The sequence below is a fragment of the Phaseolus vulgaris genome, chromosome 1 (assembly GCF_000499845.2).
Source record: "Phaseolus vulgaris cultivar G19833 chromosome 1, P. vulgaris v2.0, whole genome shotgun sequence".
NCBI classification, from domain to species: domain Eukaryota; kingdom Viridiplantae; phylum Streptophyta; class Magnoliopsida; order Fabales; family Fabaceae; genus Phaseolus; species Phaseolus vulgaris.
The window spans coordinates 27,321,253-27,327,252 of NC_023759.2; positions in this window are offsets into that span (position 1 = coordinate 27,321,253).

A 6,000-nucleotide genomic window follows, 5' to 3' on the forward strand; every position below is an offset into this window, starting at 1 on the left:
TTTAAAAATGTATGAACCCTAATTTTAAAATGTCTTAAATTTTATACCAATATATTTCAATAGGGAGTTCTTATAAGATAAGATTAAGATGTTAAGCTTATGAACATGTGAATATGACTTTTACTCCACTAAGATGTTAAGCTTATGAAAATGTTATTAAAATACTTTTACTCCTTTTTTTTATCAACAATCAAGAATATATATATACACAAGAACCACTTTAGGGGTGATTCAATCCTTATACAAAAAGGTATGAGCAGCCTAATTGCAAAACACCTTTGAACCATCTAAAAAACAGAGCTGCTCCTGACATAACCTGACAAAACCTAACAAAACCTGACAAAAACTTCCTCCGACATCCCACTAAAGCGAATACAAACAAACCAAAGAGGTGAGACACCAATCCGAAAACGAAAAACTAGCTGAGGGAAATTTAGATGTGAGCCAAGCCCAAACCTTCAACTGAGCCAGAGAAAAAATATCAGACAAGTCTAGAACTCCCTCATTAAAAATTATCTTATTTCTATGACGCCATATTTCACTGACTATTGCTATCCAAATATTACCCAAGCCAAGATTTACCGACTCTGGAGCATTACTCAACCTAAACTGCAAAAAGTGTGAAAAACCATGAAAAGGAACAACCGTCGTAATACCTAACCACGCAAAACAAAGGTTCCACATCAACCAAGATAACCTATAGTAAAAAAACAAATGAAAATATTCCTCCTCTTTTTCCCCGCAAAAACTGCACACACAACCCCGCGCCTGAGTAAATTAACCTTGGTTGCAATCTTATTTTCCAACACTCTCCGTGCGGTCAACTAGGCCGAGGGCAAAGCCTTAATCCTTCAAAAGAAATTAAACAACCCAGACCATTCCTCTCCCGACCACCTCTAAGAATCCTATAAGCCGAACTAACAGAGTACCCGTGACTTAAATCTTTTATCCAAATCCACCTGCCAGCTTTCTCTAAGACATAGCACAAGTTGTGATGGCAGATGCCCAAGCTCAAGCCCAACACATGAAGGATCCGGGCCAACTACAAGATCTATGGCTAGAAGAATTCAAAAGGATTGGAAAACTCCTACTGATGGCAGAGAGACATTCCTCTATATGTTCAAAATGTGATGAGCTTAGTGTAGAATAGAAATTATTTTCTGTCAAAAGTAGAATAGGATTTTTACTTGTAATTTTCTCTAATTGTAATTAGGTTGAATTTAGGCATCTAAAAACCAACTTAGGTTAGTTTAGGGTTTCTAGAAAAACCTAATCTAACCATGGGCCGGTCCTTTAGATCTAATTGGAGCACATGGAGCACACTTAGTCACATTTCCCATGTGAGCTCCAAATAGCTGCCAAGATTCAAACTATTTCCATTCAAATTTCCCACCATTTTCCTTATACAAATCCGACCCTCTAATCCTATATAAGGAGGTACTTGGTGCTTGTATTTTAAATATTAATCATAGAGTGAAATTGCTGCCCAAATTGTGTGCCAATTTGTCACTCTTGTCTACCTCCTCTCTAGGATAGGCGAGTTAGTCTTCAACCTTCACCTTCCAAAGTGAGTTGGCTGAACCTCTCACATCCCATACTTATCCTTCACCTCCAAGGCAACCATCATCTCCATGTGAGAGCCTTGTCCATGAACATGTCATTGAGCTTCCACAACTCCACCAACTAGTCTACTCCATAGGATGAAAGCATGTGCCTATCATTTGGTATCTAGAGCCATGGTCTTCAAGAGATAAGTGCTTTCATCTTGTTTCTCTTTTTTATTCTGTTTTTCATTTTAATTTCGTGTTGTTCTTCAAGTTTTCTTGATTGTCTTGTTGTATTGAGCCTTGATTTTGATTTTAGTTGCTGTTTTGGTTCAATCGGTGCAAACATGTTCAAATTTATCTTGAGCTTCTACATTGCAAATTTTATGTAGGATTCATTTGTATTTGGGTATACTGTTTTGATTTTGTTAGGATTTGAGTATTTCTTGATAATTTAATCGATGCAAACTGTTTAGTTTTTTAGTCTTTTGATTTTATGAATCTATACATGTTATGTCAAAGTCATGTGTTTCCAAGAATTGTTATCAAATCCTAGTAGTACTTTTCTTGATTGATTTGGTTTCTTGATTTGATTTTGAGTCCAATTTATAATCTGAATTGTTTGAGCTTTTGGTGCATTTTATTTTTAGATTTGAGTTCATGTTTGTGTGTTAGATCCATACAAGTTCTTATACATCAATTCCATTGTGTCTTTGAAGTTTTTCAATTCTGTTTTTAATTCCAGGATAGGATTCCTCTATTTCATTGAATCTGTGCTGACTGAAATTGTTTGTGAAAATTAATTGCGTTGGAGAAAAATTCTGAAACTCTGGATTTTAGTAGTTTGAAGTGTTAAAAAGAAGTGAAAAAAAAGTGAATCAAAATTCAAAATACAAAAAAATTATAAATCAAATACAATCAGTGTGCAATTTTGGCGCAAAAGAAAAACGGTGAAGTGGCAGTGATTTTGAAACATTTATCCCAATTAATTGGTGATTTTTTTGGTGTGATTCCAGCACCAAAATTTAGTTAAGATCTTGAACTGTTTGTTATTTAAATTTCAAATTCAAATTCAAACTATACAGCTCAGCATAAATATTTTAAGTCACGCATTTTATACCTCAAAATTCCAGTAGTACTGTTTTGATTTTATTAATCCAATTCTAATGTTATTCTTTAGGTTCAATTTGTGTGCCACCTTTTGTTGAGTTACCTTATTTTTCTTGCTTGTCAATTTGTTCAATTACTCTTTCAAGTTGTCACATTATTACTCCCTTTGTTTTTGCCCAATTCCAAATTGAATTGTTTTTTTGCTTTAGGTTTGTTGACCTCTATTGTTGGTGAAAGTTTTCAAAAGTGGTGCTTCGTTAAGTGTGGAGATAATCTTTGTGGTTAGTCCATTATTACTTAGTAGGTGTTGTTTTGAAGACTTAACTTGAATATACTTGAGAGGATAAACAAAAGTGCAGCAGCAAGTGAGTTTACAAATACACAAAGAGTGGGTGCCAATAGCAAGAGTAACAACAAGAAGGAGTGTAAAAAAAAAAGGCAAAAGAAGTGCATAGAATTGTAATTGCATTAAACCTTGATTAATTAGTGGAATAATTACGCATTAGACGGTGAGTGTGTCTTCAATGGCTCTAAGTGTCTAGAAGCCTCACCTTAGGATACGCCTAGCTTTAAAGATTTCTAGCTAGTAATCTTTAATTGTGTTTTAGTTAATTGCTTTGTATTATTAAGTTGCTTTGCATTTTTCTTGCATAAAAATTGTGTTTTTCATTCTTAATTGTGATCTAAGTAAATTACTTAGAAAAAGATTTTTGAAAAGTCTTGAGGGATAGATTCTGGCAAGGAAAGACTTGGTACTTAAGAGATCCAAGTGATCCACCTCTCTTTCCTGGGAAGCTACCTTCATTACTCTCCTTTTCTTTTTTGAGGTAAAGTACTTATAACACATAACTCTAACCATGTCTTCTCATCATTCTAATAAAAGTGAAGGAGAGTTTATCAAATCTCTTTTGAAAAATTAGTACAAGACTTTCAAGCACTTACATATAGACAAATGCAACATGAACCCTTCTCAAAGAAAGGGATACTCAATTTGTTTTAATACAAAATGAGTTGAAAACGGTTAAAGAAAGACATGATTACACTAAATCCAAAAAGAGTTCTCATGCATCTAACTCTAGGGGCAATGATTCTTTTGGGGAACAAAGTCTTACAATTAATGAATACTATCAACCACCCCCTAGGAGAGCTAGAAAGGAAAGAAAAGAGAGCCCATGAGAGGTTAGGGTAGATCTACCTTGTTTCCATGCAAAAGAAAACGTAGAAGCTTACTTAGATTGGGAGATGAAGGTAGAAAAATTGTTTGCTTGCCATAGAGTAAGTGAGGAAAGAAAAGTATCCTTAGCCACTCTAAGTTTTCAAGGTTTAGGGCCTTGAGAGAGAAAGGCGTCTTCATAAGGACCCTCCCATAGAGTATTGGAATGATCTTAGGGGAGCCTTAAGACGCCGCCATATTCCCTCCTATTATAATAGGGAGTTAATGGACAAACTCCAAAAACTCCAACAAAAAACCATGAGTGTAGAGGAATATAAGCATAAAATGGAATTATATATGACGAGAGCCTCAATTAGGGAGTCTAAACCCACCACCATAGTAAGATTCTTAAGTGGACTTAACCTTGAGATTAGAGATAGTGATGAGAGTCAAGTAAAGGAGGTTTTTATTAAGGAAGGAAGAGGCAATTCACCATCACACTTGAAGTTCTTCCTTCTAGTCTTCTCAAAATTAAAAGAAGACATAAAATAAAGAGAGGCCCAAGCCCAAAGCCCAAGCCCAAGTCCATCCTAAGAAGGGCAAGGCCAAGTTTTAAATAATAAAATTGTTTGAAGGTACTTAGAGGGAAACATTAGAAACCTCTATTGTTAAAGCATCTTTTAGTCTTTAGTTAGGAGTCTTATGGGGGGTGTGTTAGTAGATAGGTGTAGGAGTAGAAAAGGAGGTGCCAAAGTGAAGGAAGAGGTCACACCTTCCTCATGCTTTGTTTTAGGCGCAAATTCTAGAAGCTTTTTGGGAGGGAGTTTTTGAATTTGTGTAGCTTATATTTCAGCACCTTAGGCTATAAATAGAGGTGCTCTCTTTGTATTTTTCAGATTTGAATTTATCTAAAGAAACTATACTCAAAATTGGAGTGAGCATTGGAGAGCTTTTGAGCCTTCTTCTCTAGTCTTATCTTGAAGGATCATGGTTTCCTCAAGTGGCGGCTTGCACACTCATCTAGGAGCATCCATACTTCTAGTGGCGTGATCATCCAACCATTCTTCCATCTTCATGAGCATTCTCTTCTCCTTCCTTTCTTATCTTGTTAATTTCCTTGTCTTAGCTTGTTTCCTAGTTGTTTTGGTTCAGCAATTTCAGCTTGTTTTATGTAGCTATGGTTCATTTGTGTTCTTGGCTGTTCTTCATCTTTTCTTCTTCAATTCCAGCATTTTGATTCGGTACCTTGCTGTTTTTGTTTTGTTAATTAGTGTTTTTGCCTTTCCTCCTTCTCTTTTGGTTCAATTTGACAATATGTGGAACATCCAAATGAGTTTGGGATTTGGTACTAGTTTTTGGTGAGTTCTTGTCTTAGAACAATGATCCAACTCTAAGAAAAGTGCCTCAATAATGTCCAGCTCAAGGTGATTCCTAAGAATGTCAAGAATCATTCTCCATATGGCTAGTGGAATCACATCATGTGGTATCATGAGTCTTAGGTTCTTCTTGTTTAATTGTTGAGTTGTGTGCACTTTAATTTCAAGAACTCTTTAATTTTCTTGCAATTTAAGTTTCTGTTTTAAGTGTTAATTGAGTTTTCTTGCTGTTTTTCTTTTGTTACACCAAGTGCTTGTGAAAAGTTTATGGCACTCATTATTCATATGAGTATGGTTGCTCTTTTGGAATGGCATTCTCCTTCCTAGAGTTTACCTTAAGCTTCCTTTCACTTGTTGTTATTTTTTGTCATATGTCTTTTAATTTTGTAATCATGTCAAGTTTTGTCTTAGTCATGTTATTCCATAATTGTCATTACTTCTAGTAGTACTTTTATTGTTTTTTATTGTTTCTTGCTTTAGTGTCATATAATTTTCTGAATTGATATTGATCCTTTGTGCATTTTCTTTTTAGAATTGAGTTCATACTTGTATTCTAGACCTATACAAGTTCCAATACATCATTTTCCATTATGTCTTTGCTAGTTCATAATTCTGTTTTTTGTTCCTATTAGGATTCCTCTGTTTCTGAAAAAAAGTGCTTACTGTTTTTCCTTATTGCAATTGATTTACTCACTAGAAAATTATGAAATTCTGGATTTATGATACTAAAAGTGTTAGAAAAGAGTAGAAAAAAGAATCATTCAAAAATTCAAAGTACACAAAAAATGATAAATAAAATAAAAAAAGTGTACAAATC